This window comes from Lissotriton helveticus, chromosome 7 (genome assembly GCF_964261635.1).
Source record: "Lissotriton helveticus chromosome 7, aLisHel1.1, whole genome shotgun sequence".
Classification (NCBI taxonomy): domain Eukaryota; kingdom Metazoa; phylum Chordata; class Amphibia; order Caudata; family Salamandridae; genus Lissotriton; species Lissotriton helveticus.
This window is the reverse complement of record NC_136068.1, coordinates 1,110,924,132-1,110,943,942: the sequence shown is the minus strand read 5'-3', so window position 1 is coordinate 1,110,943,942 and position 19,811 is coordinate 1,110,924,132.

Here is a 19,811-nt window from a genome sequence, read left to right as displayed (position 1 = left end):
CCGCCCAAGCCTTCCATACCCTTCATACGTAGTAAAAGGAGTCACAGGAGCCTTCGTCTGCAGGAGGAACCCAGATTTATTCAAATAGCCCAGGCTATGGAACAGAGTCCCAAGCTCGTCAGAAACAAGACAGAGGAGGCTGCTGCTTTACTCTGCAGCTTACAAGCCTTTTATACTTTTTCATTCTGATCTTTTGGCTGTTAGTTCATTGTTCAATCAGGGCAGTGTTTGCAGTTGATAACCAGATCCAGGCGATGTTTGTAGATGGTGACCTGGTCAAGGCTTGGTACACAAATCATTGTTCACTCAGTTTGATCAAAGCTCGGTCTTTCAGGTCATTGTCCACTCAACTTGATCAAAACCCGGTCTTTCAGGTCATTGTTTAATCACCCTGATCAAGGCCCAGCAGTCAGACCATTGTCCAGATAACCTGATCACGGTGTCAAGGATGTTTACCAGGAGATGGAAAACAAATCATTTACACAGGGTGTGAGTGCCTCGTGGCTTTCTGGTGAACTGCAAAGAACTGGGGGGGTTGGGTGTGCGACAGTTCCCGGTGCAGAAATGCAGGCTGCAAGATGGTTGTTGTCGTGTTAGTTAGATTTTCCTCAGGCATCAGCATAAATGAGCAGGTGGGTCCTGTTGAAGTGTTTGACACGAGATGGCAATGAAAAAGCAATGTAGTCCCTTTACAAATGATGCCGATCAGAAGAACATTTTTCCACACCGTGAAGGACTACAGGAGCCAGGAGGCAACCGCCCACGCCATTGGAGGCGCAGCAGCCCCTCCCACCAGCTACCAGCAGCCACATAACGCCTGGCGGCACCCGCTGCGCGGAGCACGCACCAGGCAAGGCCCGGGCCAAGGGCGGGCCCGTTTGAGCCCATGCGACGCCGGGCTGGGCCCCCCCTCTGATCCAACTATCAGTATAAGGTTAGTGTTATCTAGTTATTCAGGACTCTTATGCTAGTATTCATCTTTGGTATTTTTACCCCCGGTTTAGCTGTATAATTGTACTGTTGGGACTCTTTGATGGCCGCCAATAGAGGAAAGGGGACTAACCCCGTTACAGGGGGGTCAGTGGTGAGTACATTGGACCAGTTCCTAATTAGAGCTACATCGGTGTTGGCTCATGAAATTGCCCTGACTTAACAGCGTTTATCGCTGGACCCAACGCTATCGAAGCGATCATCCCTGTCCTTAGGTATGCAAGGTCACCAGAGCGGCACATCGTCATGGCTGATATTCATACCTCAGTGCAAGGAGGAAGCCACCAGCCTCCGCAGGCCCCAGAGAACCTTGTTAACGTTCCCTCTTTATCGGAACTTGTACCCACCGTTCAGCTCGCTGTTTCGTTCTCCAGAGATCTTGCCAGCAGCTCACATTCTTGTCCTTTGACAAGGTCTGTTCGTAATTCCTCTCTGCAAACTACGGCCCAACCTCCAAAACCAGCTACAAAGAGAAAGCGGGGAGGGGGCCCTCAAAGGAATAAAAATCCCAAAAATGCTAAAATCCCAAAACTCACTAGAACTGGTGTGAGGGAATGCACAGCAATCTTATCTGGGACGGACTCTCGATCCCCGACTTGTTCAACGCGTTTGCCAGACTTAGATTCAACAGATGTTTATTCATTATGAGCTGGAGAGGAGCTATAGCTATTGACAAATATGGGAGCCCTATTTACTTCATCTTTTCGACCACTCCTCGATAGACTCTCTCTAATAGAGGACAAACGCTTGCACCTTGAATCATGTCTGACACAAAATAACTCGAACAGTAACTTGTCAGGGGGGGTCAAATTGGGCTATCTGGCGTAACTTCTAATCCAATGTTTAATCCCCCAGTCTCCAATGGTTTACCACTCGTACTGCCAACTAATTAGATATTAGCTACTTCTTGGGGGTTAGTTGAGTCTGGTCCCTTCGAGAATCCTGGCAATCCATTACATGGAGAGGGAGTCCCTAACGAGATCACAAACCCAGTGATCTCCACTCAGGAGGGTGGTTTAATGTCGGCACCAACGAGAAAAGATAAAGCTGACAATGACCGTGACTCAAAGAATTCTAGTCTCCCACGCATAGATCTGCCACCCGAATCAATCCGGTATGTTTTTGTCTTGGCCGGTGTCCCTGGGTTGGACCAAGGCAAGGAGGAATTGTAGTCTGACCTTAAAAATAAGTGTACCCACTGGTTAAATTTTAATAGACTACTCCCACTGCAGGTACATAGCGAAATCTTGTTTGCCCGAAGAGTTAGTTGGGTGGGTCAGAGTAAGAAACACATTGAGGGTGATTGTATTCAGATTAATTTCAGAGATAGCCAGGTGGTTAATTATATATGCGACTGGCATCAGACAAGGGCGGCTCCAGGGATACGGTCCCTTTCCTTAACCTACTTTTATCCCCTTCATCTTTCCTATTCTTCTTCAGATAGCTGGGGCCAACGACTGGTAGGCAGGGAACTTATGCCACAGGTGGGAAGAAAAAACAATAGACGTGCTAATTATGATGTCTTCTCCCCCTTTGTTGTCCTTCTAAATAACAGATTTAGTACCTTAGACCAAGTAGATTGACTGACTTGTTGCAGTCAATCTCTACGATTTGATGAGGGTGATATGACAAATGACCAGACACCGATCTTGAATAGGGAATTAATGATTAAAGACACCTCTAGGGGAACCGATATTTACACCAAGGGGGCTATATACAGCAGCCCATCTCGTAGGGTGGGGAGCCTGCAAGTTACTACTGCTACCCAGGAAGAACTTACCCGTTTGCCCCATGACATAGGAACTCAAAAACCACAGGAAGTCTGATAACTCCCTGTTGACAAGGAATGATAGGGTCCAAATAGAGAATAACAAAGGCGAATTAGTGAGTCACCTCGATTCCAACACTGAAACCACGGGCCCGCAGAGAACTAACGCAGCTTTATCATCAGGTTAAGGATGCTGTCCTGGAATATAGCTTGTCTAAAAGCAAAAATGTATATCCCTGAGTGGGGCGAAGGGAGTCGCTGTATAGAGCAGGGTTTGCCACATATTGTAAAGCGGCTGTTCAGGGGCCAAGGGCCAGGCCCTCCAGGGGGTTGGGCATCTGGGTCGCTACACATCTCGGTTGTTTAGTTAAGCCGATAGACACCCACTCCCCCGATATTTTATGTATCATACTCTCTCTCAACAATTTCCCTAAAGTGACTATTTTTAATGTTTATTCACGCCCTGTTAGGTATAGGCAGACCTCGCAGACGTTAGACTGTCTGTCTGTTCTTCTCTCTACGTTACCTGAGCAAGTCTTCCCTATTATTGGTGGGGATTTCAATTCCCATTTTGAACCCCTAAATGGTCTATCCCACCCTGTAACCAGTGATGAGGATGCATCGTGGGGAATCCCAGCGTGCAATCATTACCCGTTGAGCGGTTGGACCCCTCTAGCTCTGCAGTTGATCTCACTGACCCTTAACTACTCACTGAGAGCGTGTAATGGTCGACTGTTTGCGGACAACCCGGGGAAACACACCTTTGAAAGAAATGGCCAGGCGTCCACAATAGATTATATTTTGGTGAAGGTGGACATCTGGCATAGGATAGTGAATTTCTTGGTACAGTCTCTCGTTGAAAGCGATCATAACCCACTGGTTATTACCTTGGATTGGTGTCAATTGGCAGCAGGGCACGCTGAGATTACCCAGCCCACCTCTAATTTAATTGCATTAGAGGGAGGGAGAAGAATTCGTTGGGGAACATTTTTACAAACACCCGAGTCAAAACTTCTCTGTATAAATCTATCATACCTTTTCTGGTAAAGGCTAGTTAGATTGCAGATAGATGTAGTGATACTGATTATTTAGAGGAGTTGGGGGAAAATCATCGGGATTTAGTTGGCACACTGGCAGAGTTCTTCTATACTACTTCAACTAAGAAAAGAAAGGAACAAAAAGCTACTAGTCCTTGGTACAATAGGGCATGTAAAGAAGCAAGGAATTATCTGTTGATCAAACTACGAGAGGGGGATGTTGCACGTATTAGGGAGGCTAGGGCTCTTTTTAAGAAAATTATTTTAAATGCAAAATCTGAATGGGAGATCGATAGGTGGCAGTCCATTAAGAAAGCCCTAGACGATAGGGACACTAGTTTTGGAATTTGGTGAAGACAGGCAAACCCGAGGGTAAGAATGCGATAGAGCCAAACCTTGGGGAGGAAGTCTGGCAATCTCACTTTAAAAAGTTATATGCAAAGTCTCAAGTGGGAACTGTTGAAAACGGGCCATCAGTGATTGACTCTATCCATGTCCCACTTGCTGATATCCCCCCTTGCTCCTTGGTTGAGGTACCAGCGGCCCTGGCCAAAGTTTTGCCAAATAAGGCACTCAGATTGGATAGGGTCCTAGCAGATCTATACAAATCCGAGGAGGTAGTATGGGCTCCAAATCTGCGGTTCCTTTTTAATGCAATCTTTCATGGCTTGACACCCCCCCAAACGTGGGCGAGTGCCGAGATTATTCCTATTTACAAAAAAGGTTGTCTCTTAGAACCGGCTAATTATAGGCCCATCAGCCTTATTGATGTATCTCAAAAGATCTTTACACGTGTTCTTCTGGGAAGACTGCAGATTTGGATGGACGACCATAATATACTGACCCCTTTCCAAGCGGGATTTAGATCCAAAATCTCAACTATAGATCAGTTGTTTAGATTACAACTGATCTGTTGGAAAACCATTATCTTGGAGGGAGGGTCGCTCTACCTAACATTCGTTGACCTCAAATCTGCATTTGATTTTGTAGACCGAGACCAGCTGTGGGGCCTCCTGCTAGAAATGGGGGCTCCTGTTTACCTCTGCCAACAGCTTAAACATCTTCATGAAGGCACTTTTGCTAAAATTAGGTTTGGGAATGGAGGGGAACTGTCAGCTCCGATCCCTGTAGAGAAGGGCATAAGACAAGGCTGCGTCCTTGCCCCAACACTCTTTTCCCTCTTTTTAAATGGGCTAATTGTGGATCCCTTAGCAGTAAAGAATATAGATTCTCTTAAACTTGCAAACCTAAAAATTCCAGCACTAATCTTTGCGGATGACACGCTGCTCCTATCAAAAACATCTATGGGGATGCAGCGTGTCTTAGAGACATTTAGCTCGTTATGAGGTGAACTTAAAGAAAACCAAGTATATGGTCTTCCATGCTTATACCAACAATTGCCCACACCCCAAAATGGATCTCATTGCTCTTGAGAGAGTGCCAGTTTTTGAATATTTGGGGCTTACCCTAAATGATAAAATGGATTGGGGGCCGCAGATTACCAATGCGAGCCTAAAATATATCCAGGTGAGTGGGGGGATCTTAAAAACGTATAGGAGTTGTGCAGTAAAGGTTATTGCCCCCCTGTAGAAATCTGCAAAGTCCAAGCAAGGGGTGCCTCCTTGTACGGTGCGGAATTATGGGGCCACTCTCAGATTAAAACCTTGACCGCGACCGAAAATAATTTTTTAAGGCAACTCTTGGGTCTTCCTAATAATACCCCCTTAATCCCCTTACGGATGGACCGAGGCATCCTTCCCATTGCCGAAGTGATTGCTTCTCGCCCATTGCTTTACTGGCGACGGCTATGGAGCACTCCTGAGATGGCCAAATATAGAAAGGAATTAAAATCAGTCATGCTCACCCTGGGGGCGGGGAAAATCCCTTGGCTATCCTATATTCGGAACACTTTCCGTCAAATTGGAAGGTGTGACTTGTGGTCTTCACCGGAGGAATCATGTCCTGCTACCTCTAAACAGTCACTAAATTCTGCTATCAAAGAACACCAACTGATGTGTATTTATAGGGCGACACAGACATCAAGTTTAACCACTTGGTTTCTGGATGTTAAGTCACTCTACAAATTGGAGCTGGCCCTAGACCTCATTCAACCTTTTCTAGCAAAGAAATTGTTCCTCCAACTCCGACACAGGACGCTCCCTCTTTATGCATTTTCTAATAATTGGCTAGGAGCTAACAAACTATTATGCCCTGGGTGTAACGAGATGGAAGAAACAGAGACCCATGTGATTTTTTTTGTCCTGCATATAAGGCAGCAAGATCAAAATGGCTTCTCCAACTTTGCAGGAATTTAGGAATTAGAAACTTTAGTGAGGCTCTTAGGCTATTAAAGTATGATAAACACCCGGTCTTTCTTGCTGCCATAACAAAGTTCCTTTTTGCAATGTGGTGTAAACGTAGACGTTTAGTGAAAAGCTAGGGTTGTGACATGAAATGGTGCTGCCTATCTAATATTGTTCTCCTAGATTTTAAATGTTATTAACTGCTTATTTTTTAAATCCTGCATTTTAGCTTATTTATATTTTTAAACAAAAGGGCCCATATGACGATATCCTCCCATAAGTTGCGATATATCGCCCTTAATCAACATATGTATCTTTGCTTAATTACCCAATGATTTAATCATTTGAAGGAGTGAAAACTTCTTTTCGCGCCGCCACTTAATTGTGACCTCGGATTTAAATGTAAAATGTATTATCATTTTGTTCCTACTCCCTACCTTTCCTAATTTTAATATTCTATTTTATAATGTGATGTCCATAATGAAATACTATTGTGATTTTATGGCAGTAATTGCCGAAATAAAGTTTTCTTTGACTTGACTTGACTTGTTAAGGCTGTAATAACAGCCTTTCGTGCTGTGCACCAGGGGTGGAGTTCTTAGTAGACCAAAAAACAGGCCAACCAACTGGCCTCAGCCAGAGGCCCATCGGCCAATGCCCGATTGCCTGCCTTGCCAATCCGAGACAGGTTTTAATAGAACTCAGCTTCATGATGTTTGTTTTATTAACTTCAGAACAGTTCTCAAATACAGGAGGATCCTGCTGAATCTGGAATCCAGCAGTTATTATTCAGCCAGATCTGGCTCGGGAGCCAATGACTTTTACTTTGCACTGGTGCGATGTGTGATCCCAGGGACACATGCAGTGGTGCCTGGAGGGCATCAGGGTAAATTCTCCAACCGTCTTTTTTGTTTTTACAGTTTTGCCAGGTACACTCAAATAGAAATCAGCAGCAACTCCCTTTATATGGCAAAATTGGGAGTATTTGTGAGTCAAAGCATCAAAGTTAGATGCTGATATTGGGGCTGGCTTTAGCACTGGGTGAACAGTGCAACACTCTCTTTGGGCCCCATCCCCAATAACCTTCTTGTATATGAATTCCCTCACTACCACGCTCAATCAGTGCCTCTCATCTCTCCATAGACACTTTCTCACATGTATTTTATTTACATGTATTTTATTTATTTTATAGCGCTTCTCATGCCACTATAGGGTGTCAGAACATTTTACATCACACACACATGATACAGAGTCAATGAATCATATACATGTAAATCAGTCAATAGGAAATGTTACATCAACAGTGAGAATTACAAAATATAGAAGTCAAATGCCACCAATACTAATAGGCTTGGCAACTAGCACTTTTGGGGGGCTCTGCTTTCTGATTTCCCACCAAGACCCCAGAGAATCTCATCGATCTATACGCAAGGAGGCGCGGTTGCACAGCCCAGCTAAGATGGGGAGTGGCCTCTCCTGCTCACAATACTAAGTGCTTTCAGCAACCCACAGTGTGGGGCACTGCCAACCAGCACTTTTTGAGGCGGGATCTCTGCTTAGGAGCCTACCAGGACCCCAGAGGACCTCAGTAATCAACAGGCAACGCACCAGGGGGTGCAGCTTCTCCTGCTCATGTTACAAAGCACTATCAGAAACCCATTGCGTTGGACACTGCCAAACAGCACTTTTGGGGGTATCTGTTAAGGAGTAGGGACGGTTGATGAACTCCGCTCCACAAGTGGAATTTGCTGTGTGTTGCCAACTCCACGCTTCACTGTGAGCATGGAGTTTGGCAAAAAACTCTGATTCTGTTGCGTGGCGGAGTTTGCCCCCGCCGGCCAACCCTAATGAGAAGGCGTTGTCTTGTAACGCTGTGCCTCCAAGCTCAGTGTTTGCAGGTTGCTTTGATTGGTGCGTAACATGCAAACCCTACCTTTGATTCACTTACATAAGACTGAACAAACCTGCCTTGGGCTGGGACTTGTAGGGAAGGAGAGGCACCAACAGCAGTTTCACTTGGTATAAAGGCAGCTCTTGTACCCCATGCCAACTCTGCCTGGAGTGACTGAAGTAGTAAAAAGCCAGAGGGCCGCGTCACAGGAAGTGGAGTAAATGATTGGCGGTGTGTGTTGGGATCACATGACGTGCCAGCAGCTCCCGCTGACTGTACCTTCTATGTAACACTTCTCATAGGTTAGCATCAGGACACCATGACTACAGAGCCGGGGCTGTGTAGAGTTTACTAATCTCTGACTTTCATCAGCAGCTGAACTGCAATAAGTACATCTGGACATCTAGGGTCGTTTTCTCATTGACATGTTTCATAGTGAACTGATGACCAACAAGAAATATCTGCACCCTTTCTACTTCTTTCTTTAAAGTGCTCTGAAGTAGTTTGATTGCCATATAGCACACTAAGTAAATTCATCTAACTGCGACTTCTCCTCCTTTGTCAATGGTGTGATCCTGGCCCAAACACACTGGGCGTGATTCTTGGAGAAAATGGAATAGAAGGAAATGCTGCAGACGCGTTTTTGTACATTGTTTCCTACAGCTGGCCGGTCTCATTCGCATTATTCCCTTACAGCGCTTGGGTGCTTATGCACTTTGCGAAAAATAGACGTGTGTCCCTTGCTCACTTTGCCTCTCAATTGAAACTAGCTTTGCTGATGAGAGGTGTTACTCCAAAACCAGTTCCAAGATGCTTGTTTTCAGTCCAGGGCTTGGCAGTTCGGGCTGGGCTGTTCTCATGAGGAACAGGTTCAAGACTGATTTGAATATATCTGGGTCTGAACTGGGTTGGCAACGTGAGCTAAAGAATGATGATGGATTTAACCCAGATCTGTGACTGGGGATGAGTGTCTGAAAAGTTTCAGTGCTCTGTTCATCATCTCCTTGTTTTCTTCACAGACCTTACAAACATCTATGAAACATCAGCCTGTTTTAAGTGTGGCCCTCGGCCTAATAAGTGAAGTCTCCTCAACAGTCTACCTGGTAATGTCATCTAGGTCATAGGAAAAGGACATGATAAAGGAAATGAAGAGGTGCCAGATATGCCAACTATAAATTTACCAGCGGCCTGTAGCCCTATGTGACAGTCATGACAAACGTCCCTCCTTTGATTCCAGGTTTTATTGAGACACCAACTCAACTAAAGAACAAAGTACTGCATTGGCCACACTCTAAGTTTCAATTTCCGATCGCCAAAGTCGACCACATTCTGATGACTGGAAGAGTCGGCTGAATCAGCCGACCACATAAGTGTCCAGAGGGGACTGTATTATTATTATTATTAGTATTTAATCACCCAATTATGCTGAAGAGACTTTGAAAAGATCAACACAGCTTTCAAGGGCTAATAACAATATTCTTGTTTTCCCTTAGTGTATTTTTATCGCCATGTATGTTTTCCTTTCAATGCTCCCATTAGCCCGCTTCCATGTTAAGCACAATATTATTCAAATTCCAATGGCCATTCCACTCTCCAATAGATTTGAATGTTTGAGCTCACTAAAGTAGAATGATTGCCTTTGCACTAATAGTGACACTGTGGCCATAGTGGATAATCAGTGCCCTAAATTACCTGCCATTGTCCCTTTGTTTTTGCCTAACCCAGAAGCAATCCCTCTCATTTTAAAAACAGATATGATAACCCTAATCAAGCTAACACCTTGGCTGCTCCTAATCGCTCTGAAAATAGGAGGAAATGTTCTTTTGTCACATGTAGTGTGTTTGCACTGCAAAGTAAACTGAAATCCCTAGATTGGTGTAATCTTATTTTAGACTCTGATATAATACGTTTCAATGAGACTTGGTGTATGAAGCCTACCTTAAATGAGGGGTTCACACAGTTTTTTTTGGAAGCTACCCCATCTTTAGCGGGGCAGACCAAAGGGTTTATAGATTGAAGTATCCAATTTACTATCTGCCACTACCTAAAGGATAACTGTTTCAACCCATGTCCAGCTTCTTTGGTTATCACTGACAGATGGACCTGATCTAGTTGTGATCAATTTTTATAACAATGCCTTTGACTCACCCCGCAGTACAGTTGTGCATGCACAGGATGTGGGGCTGGGAAATTACCTACGGCCAATTTGCTCAAAATGTATTTCGCTTTGGTTAGGTGACTTCAATATCCAGAAATGTCCCCGGCCGGCGAGACGGGTCTGCGGGGTGACTAACTCCGTGGGAGACAGCAGAATACACTTTCACCACAATCATTATGGCAGAGTTCTGAATTCTCTGATTTTTTCTAAATATGATCTTTCACTTTTAGGGTATATTTGCGGTGTCATGATGATTCGATCACCTCCAATATTGACAGAGATGCTCATACAACTATTGATTACTTCCTGCTCACGGCTTCTGCAAGTAATTTGGTTTGCATCTTAACGTTATTCCTACTGCGGTGAGCGACCACAAGCACATAGTTTTATCTTTAGGAATCAAGGCCCATAGCACCCAAATTTGTATCCACGTTTCTAACATTAATCCGGTTAGGCCAAATGGCGTTAGGATCAAATGGGCTGGGGTTGACCATAGCAAGATATTGCAAGAGTTATTAATTATGACCCCCCATTGAATTCATCTACTGTCTAAATAATGAGGTAAATCATGACAAGCTCCTAGCTGCTTTCAAACAAATTACTAGATCCCTTAATTCTTTGTTACTAAGACCTTTTAGATCTGGTAATACCGGGAAACGAGGGTGGTTTGACCACTCGTGTACCCAAGCATCTAAACTCCGATAGGAGGCCCTCCGCAACCACCCCAGGGGGATGTACGTCATTACGACGCACACTTTTACAACGCAATCCATTACAACGCGGTTGTAACAACGCAAGTCGTTACAACGACTTGCGTTGGGGGGGCGCAAATTAAAAAATTTTAATTTACTATTCCAACACCAGTCCCCGTGGATAGTAGGGAAGGTGTTGGGATAGTAAATTAAATGATTTACTATCCTTGAGCGCCCCCCAGCGCAATTCATTGTAACAACTTTCGTTGTTATGACCGCGTCGTAATGGAACGGCGTTGTAATGGTTGCGTCGTAAACGTCGCATACCACCCCAGGGACTAGCAAAAAAGTAAGCAATTATGCAAGAATTATGCACAGGTACTTGTAGCTAGAAAAAACTGATTATGAGATGAAGCATGGGCTAATCTAGCTAAGGCATGCATCTGAGACTAAGGACTCAGTTCTTTTCTGGAAAGTTGTGAATGCCCCTTTTTTTAAAGGAAGATTCTATGCATGAATTTAATTACTTAGGTCCTTGTGAAGCATGGGTCACCCACTTTAGTGGTATCTGAATGGCTTTTTGGGAGATTTCATTAAATTTCAGCTTCCTCTATCCATTACATTGGAGGAGGTTCTCCTTGCTATTGATAGTAGTACAGGAGGAAAGGTGCCAGGCCCTGATGGAGTGCCAGTAGATGCATTCAACGCCTCAATTGAATAATGGGGCCCCATTTTGACTAGGGTAATGAATGCAGTTGCAGAAAGTGCATTCCCCCCATCTTGGGCCGCATTGACCATAGTCCCAATTTTAAAAAAAGGAAATAAATCTGATCCCAAGTGTAATCGCCCAATATGTAGTGCACATGTTTTCTGGGTTTTATTTAATAATCGTGGCATATAAAAGAGTACACTTATTGTTTTCGAAAATATGATTGCCTGTATGTGTCTCTTTTTCTTTTACCCACAGATTTACATACCTGGAAATACCAGGGTGATCCGGTATTAATAACCGTGAGTCTGAAATTTTTTGTCACAACACTGAGGTTAGGGTGCGCCTTAGCGTGCGTACACCGCCCAGTGTATGTACTTTCCTTGTTGGTCCTGAAGAAAGCTCGGCCAAAGTGGCCAGAAGGAGCAGAAACATGTCGACCATTCGATAAATTTAATGGGACAATTTGACTCAAATTCACAGTCAAGCCTATCCATTAAACATTTTTAGATGCGTGCTTACACTAACCTTTATTAAAGTTTGGTTTTGGTTAGAGTTCGCACTCTTTTAATTTTCATCACTATCACGTTGTGCACTGTTTTTTATCTTAACAAACCAGCTCCACTGCAATCGCAGGTGTAGTAGCACACCGGGTAGGCACTCGGCCCGCCCAGTTAGAAAAAAACCCAATGATGAAGCATGTCACCCAATAGACGGGTGAGTGAGGGTTTTACAAAAAAACTTTGTGTATTTCCACGTCGCACTTCACTTCCCCTCTTTTATTTTATTATTGATTAACAATTAGTCACTCCTTTGTTGTTAGATATAATCGCCCAATATCCCTTCTTGACTTGTCAGCTAAATTGATTGGCAATGTTCTCTGGATGGGATTGGAAGATAGGGCATAAATTTGGCAGAGGGAGAATGAAACAATGTGTGTACCATGATTTACTCATAGGGAAACACATTACAGCTAAGTTAGATTCCTTTTCTCTGTACGTCGCGGATCTCAGCAATGCCTTCCACTTAGTTGACCACACTCTCCTCTGGTCCACATTGATACCCATGGTGCTCCTAGAAACATAACTAGTTTCTTAGCACACCTTTATGGAAACCTCTCTGGCACGGTGTGGTACAGACTAGCGGTGAATGTTCCCAACTCGTTCAAAATTTAGAGGGGTATCAGAAAGGTTTGCGTACTAGCACCACTTCTTTTTTCATTCTTTATCAATGGGGAAGAGGATTTTCTCAAGACAGTTCATGACAATGCTCCCGTTGTTGGAAAATGCCCTGTACCAATTTTATTGTTCGGCAATGACAATGTCCTATTATCTATGACACCCGTCGGCTTACAAAAATTGATGAACACATTTGGGAACTTTGCGGTTTCTAGGAAAATGAAAATTAGCAGGGCAAGGACTTTTTTCAATGGCATGTGGAACAATGTTGAAAGGTATGACCTTTTATATTGAGGGAGTCCCAATTATTAATGTTAACGCCTTCACTTATCTAGGGGTCCTATTCACAAGTAGTTGATCCGGGGCCCTGCACATTTCAAGCACACAGATAAAATTGAGCAGCATTTGTGAAGGAGTGTTCAGGTTCTCCCATAAGATTGGCAGTCGCCCAATTAAGGCAATGATTGAAACAGATAAGGTGAGGGACATCGCAGCCACTACTTAAGCAGGAGGCCAGTGAGCCTAAGCTCCCAGTCAATTATTACAAGTAGAAGAGTGCTGCTTTCTCAAACGTCTGTTGTGCGCACCTAAATCCGCGTCATCTTCTATATTACATAACAAGGCTGGGCTGCATTTCTTAGAGGACACACTAGCTTTAAAACCCCTTTAACTTTGACACTTTCTATGGTTGAAAACAGAAACAAACTTTACGAAGACAATTATATCTGATTGTTTAGCTTTTGACCCAGTGTTGAAAATATTGTGCTGCCCTATATAAACGGGCTCTGTAAATTGCTGTTTGATTTACCCATTATATTTACCTGCTAGTTGTTGCTATGTAAGCATGTAATTAGTGTAATTACAAGGACAGATGCCTGTGTAATTACACTAATAATCATATATTTAGCACTAAGTTACATGTGTTTATAACTACCCAAATTAAAACATTTTAATACAATTAGCATACCACAGCAGATTGAGAAAAAATGTGATCAAGGTTTTATATTTAGGCCTTACAAATTATTTGATGGGGGTGCATAATTCACTCAGTTAGAATACTAAGATTGCACCTCGTGACCTGCAAAAAATAATGAATCTCTGCAACTAAAGCATTAAACCACTGAAATATTCTACATAAAATACAACTCTGTGACCTACACCTTGTGCTCTGAAGCAAGCTCATTAACCATCTGTACTATATTATGATGCCACTAATTTGTGAACAGAGGGCAAACTTATATCTCGAGTAAAAACACTATTAAAGTTATCTTGTCACAGCTATACCATGGAAATTGCTGGATAAACATAGATTGCTGCAACAGGATCCTTTAATCCATGGTTTTCAGTTGGACTACCCTGATGTAGAGTTGTTGAAAGGAGTCCCTCTTGGGCTTTCTTTATCTAGTCTCATAGCCCCCCCTCCCCAACTTAAAATTATGAAATCCACTAAAAGAAAGAAAAAACTGAGTGACAATCTTGAGGCAGCTCCTCCCTGACCACAGGGTAAAAGCGGGATCACCAGCAGGAGGAACAGTACCACAGCAGGACTCTGGCCACAAATGAGACCAGGATTACTGGGACCAAGAGTACCCAGAGAAAAAGCACAACAGGAACACGAGGATCAAGAGTCCCATGGCTTTGAGGACCAGGTCCAGGAGGACTAATATTAGCAAAAGGCTACCAGGCCCAGACCCAGAATGATCAATAACTTGAGAACCTGCGCAGGCGACCATGACAATGAAGTCCAGGTGGACCAGGGCCGATGTGACCAGCCTGAGGTGGACATCTCAGGGGGCCGTGACCATGGAGACTAGATTCATGAAGACTGGTACCAGGAGAGTAAAGACTAAATGAATAATGTGGACCATAAGACTAGGAGATTCATAAAGGACCAGCAGGCCCAGAACCAGGAAAAAGAAAATCAGGAAGACCAGATCCAAATGAAACAGGAGAAAAGGGATCCTATGAAAAGGTTAATTCAGTTCATAAAAAGTCTCTATCTATTCATGTATCTGAATTACCTATCACAAACTGAAATGCACCTGGGAGAATATATAGTAGCTGATATTATTACACAGTGCACCTAAAAAAACGTCAAAGCCAAAGGTAACCCTGACACTAGAAAGGCACGGGGACCCATTTGTGAAGCTTTTTGCACTCGTAGCTCACAATGGCAGGAAGCTTTTATTACACGTTTGTAACACTTTTGAAGTTAAGAAAACATGTTTATACACTTGTAAAATGATTTACAATAAATCAACATACCTGTGTACTTTAAAGCCTGGTTAGGGTAGTAAACTCTATTTAAATGTAAAGACAATAAAATACATGGATTGTAATGCAAGGAATTTATTTGGCCCACACAGTGAGAAATAAGGTCAACTGGTCTGACCACAACATTCAACAAAAGTACTTAAATAGTATTAATAACAAATAATTCTTAATCAGTTGCCAGTATAATCAATCTAGATAAACCATCCAAACTCTCCTACCAAAAACTGATGCAGCGGAAAAACATGGGGTAAACATATTCACCACACATAACCAATATAATTACCAACATGTCTTTTCTCTTATAAACCTAATATTTGACCCATACCTATAACTGGTCCTCCGACTGACCTTTTGAGAGTTGTCAGGGACTGACAACTGTGAAGACAGATTATACCCCTTTATGAGGACCTACAATAAAGAGAATATCCTACAAACAACTATACATTATATTATACAAGTCGCATTAATCCTGATCAACAATAATGACAGACTCAGTTTACTAGTCACTTAGCTTTATCTAATTCTTTGAAAGCATGTAAATGGTCATACAGTGACACAATACCAAATCATAGGTCATCACACAAAGAAAGTAATTCACATTTACATCTAATTTAAATGTGCATTAGAGAGTGTATAGGAAGAGAGACAAAAGAGCATTGTAACAAGATCAATGCAATTACAGATTAACATACGAACCTAAGGAAACTATAGCACTGCGTGCTAATAATCTGAAGAGCTAACCCTCCGGCCGGAAGGGAAAGCTGGAGCAACCTCACAAGGGTATGAGGAGCACAGTTAAAGAGTCAGGATTGGACAGCTACAGCCATAGAAGAGCTTAAGAACTCAAGTCTCAGCTCACATGGAGATGCTCACCCTCGTCGCGTCTGCCTAAGTCACACCGTGCTCAGTGTAGATTCTATGCAATGCACAGTTCTCATTGGCTCAGGAGCATAGGGTGTTCAGTCACACCACTTCCGTAGCACCTCACTCTCAAGAGTCCTTTGTTTAGAGCCATGGGTCATCCTTGTCCTTCAGCAGAGGAAATCTCGTTATTTTCCTTTCTAGGCTCTTGCACATCTTTAAATGAATTGCAACATTTACTAGAGCAGTTATTCATGAAACGAAACATTTCCCTGGACAGTAGGAAGTTCCACACGACACCCCAACCACGTAGCCTTCGACAAGAAACGAACACAATAATCTTAATGAAGGACAGATACATTTCTCTGCTGCAGCCTATGTTTAAAAAGCACATTAAACAGTGGTTTGAGGCTTTCTATGCAAAGCGTGAAGTTTCTCTAGGAGAAATAAACTGATTCAGTTATTTGTTCACATTAAAAGCTCGATTTTCGTTAATTCATTTAAGTCTTCGTATTATTCTAATATAAATGCAAACTTTTTTTGCGATTATTCAATATAATTAATGTCACTCGTATAATACTCTTTTTTGTCAATGCGTTACATTCAAGTTGCATATGAAAACCAAAACCTCTTTAACATTATTTCTCTGCTGTCTCTCATGCCGAAATCATTTGAGGCCTACGGGAACCATTTGTCATTTTCCTGCACGTTTCTCGTTTTCTCTTCCCAAATACCCCATGTTAATATTTTCTCTGTTAATCTCACAACTTTTGTTAATGATTTCACACTATAGGAGATTTAATATGAGCAGGTTTTATTTACGAAACTCCTGCTCCATGAATCCCACCTGCCATCCCAAGCCATCATAAATCAAAAAATCTGATTACAATCTGAATTGACTACAGCATAGTCGTCTTTATCTGTTTCAACCGAAGCCCATCTATAGCTTTCATTAACTCATAATAAATTATTTTTCTGTCTTCCATTTCTATTTCTTCTCTCTTTCTCTTCTTTGCTCTTCGTATTGACTCTTGTGTTTTACCCTTACACTTGCAGCATTTATATATCAGGAACAGCATTAGCATTCCAGTAGCAGTAGCAATAATAGGCGTTAGTATATTCCCTAACAAGCTATTACCAAAAGTTAAAGTCCAATCTCCTACAGAGGAAAAACCCTAACCAAGTTTCTTCCAAGCACTGTCAACGTTCAGTTCAGTTAAATCTTCATGTAAATGCATAATATTAGTGAAATATTCCTCTAGATTCTTACTTTTATCAGGGATATATGTACAGCATTGTTGAATTTTCAAGATGCTGCTCATTTTCCAATAATACATCAGGGGCAAGTCTATTTTGCAAAACTATGGGACCTCATAGCCACCATTTCAGTATCAATCATCAAAAATCCACCAGCAGTGTCTGTTGATAAACAATCAATCACTGTGGACAATTTTCTAATTTGAGGCAAATTTAAAATTACCCCAACTGAAGTCATCAATGCTCCAAAAATATCTCCCACAATTTCTGCAGCACTAATTCCCCTTTTACTATGTGTTAGTCTACTCTTACTCTTTTCATTGGTTCCATGACTTATCCACATGATAAACTTTAGGGAAACAATTCCCATATAACAACACCCATACCAACGTGCTAGCAACCTATACTAACCATTCTTACCACACACATGATAAATTCCAAGGAAAACAGGATCCGTACCACCTCTTGATCCCCAACCCTCAGTTATTAGGAAAGTATGATCACATTCACTAGAACCAATGAAATAATTATTATATTCAGTTTTGTCTTAATAAGCACAGCTTTCCTGTATGATGCCAATCCAGAGTCATTGCAGCATATGTCTCACCTTTCTTGTAATCACCCTCTCTATGAGCCCAAGGAGGAATGTGACTCTTTTTCTCAGCAGCTTTTCTCTCAAAATGTCCTCTTCTATCCTATACAACATTAATGAATTCAATTTCATCACTCCGTAAACTACATGTTAAGTTATTTCTACGGGTAAACACCCTTCACAACGCGATCAAAACACCGCAGTGCCATTACGACGCGTCTTTTAAAACGCAAGTCGTTACCATGACTTGCGCTGGAGGGCGCTCTAAACTAAGGAATAGTAGATTTACTATTCCAACACCTTCCCTACTGTACGTAGGCTGGAGTTGGAATAGTAAATCTTACTAAGTCCAGCACCCTACAGCGCAAGTCGTGGTAACGGCTTGCGTTGTAAAAGATGCGTTTTGATGTACCACGATCATTTTGATCGCGTTGTAACATCATAAAACCTTTCTATGGGCATATACAGTATCTATTGTCCTAGTAGTATGGAAAAACTCTCAAAAATATTCAGCATTCTTTGCACCACTTGCCAAATTCATATTCCTTCTAATAGGAAGTTCAGAAAAAACTAAATCTAAATCTGAATAGTAGTATTGCAGTTGTCCTTTTTCATAGAACAAAGGTTTTAGTACATTACACGAAATTTCATGTGTTAACGGAAGGTGGTGATAGGTCACCCCTTCTGACACACAGGACGGTAATTGCATGCACACATACCAATCTCTTGCATGCATAGTATTAATATACTCATACAAGAGTTTAGACATTCAACGAAAAATCATTAATAGATATATCTTGATGTAAATCATTTCCTGTTAATCTCTTCATGTGGGTCTTCTTTAAGATTTTCTCCCACATTAATCTTCATATCTACTAAATCATTAGTAGTATTGCTCTTAGTATGAAATATAAAATAAGGCACAACAACTATTAATATTAACCAGACAAACATTAATAGTAAGACACATACAAAGTAAGCATTAATACACTTACGCATAGCTGATCCCTGCTTCTGATTACCATTCTCTTGAATCATAGGCATTTTAAAAAACCTATAATCAAAAAAACTTTAAACTAGAAAAACTAAAAATGTATATTAAGAAAAGTATGTGTTTCCAAGCACTTTCTAGCCTCAGGTCTTCTCGGAACTTTCCAAGCCAGACCAATCCCCTCTCTTTTTTTCTTCAAAAGTCATCAGTACTTATTCCAGTTTCTGCAATTTCAGAACAGTTTCCAATTTTCTGCACCCCAATTTTAAACACAGTTCATTTAGGGTGGCTAAAAGCAATCTCTGCTCAACAATTTCTCCACAGCTTTCTGTTGGATCAACTGTTTCAGCAACCAAATACTTCCATTCAGGTGCCGAATATTTCTTGTTCGGAATTCTTGCTCTCTTTGTTTCCCAGACTGTATCTTCTTCAGGAATCCTTTGCTCAGATATTTCAATTATTGTATTTGGAACACTCTCATTCAAAGTATATTTGAGTCTTTTGACTCCTTTGGCCATATATCTCAGTTTCTTGCTCTTTTCTTTTGAACAATTTTAGTTTCATCTGATTCAGGACTTATTTTGATATTTCTTTTAGTTGATTCCTTTTTTTCTTCTTCACTGTTTTGTTCTGGAATCAATCTTGTCTCTTTGTCGACATTGGCAGTCTCATGAGACCCAGTAGCTAGTGCCCACTTTACTTGATCCTAAGTCTGTTCAGGCTCTCTTTGATCAGTTTCCTTTCTCCTTTCTCGATTACCTTCAACTGATTCTTTACTTTCAAGTGGACTTGGGACTCTTGGAGTGTGACTGGCATGAATCCAGTTCGGCAAGCCACCACACGTTACTGCTGTCGTCGTCACCAGTATCACTTGATATGTCCATGCCAACGAGGTTCCAGTCACGACTTTCTCACATACTTTTTGACAATAACCCACTCTCCAGGGCTCAAGTTGTGTGCTTGTTCTTGCGGTGTTGTGGTTGTAACTTCTCCAAGCTGATAAAACACAAAACGCACAAAATCAGGCAGTCCTTTGCAATAATCGAACATTAAATCATCAGTTCTATTCATGAGTTTATTTGCTGGAACAATTGGCTGTCTCATTGCTCT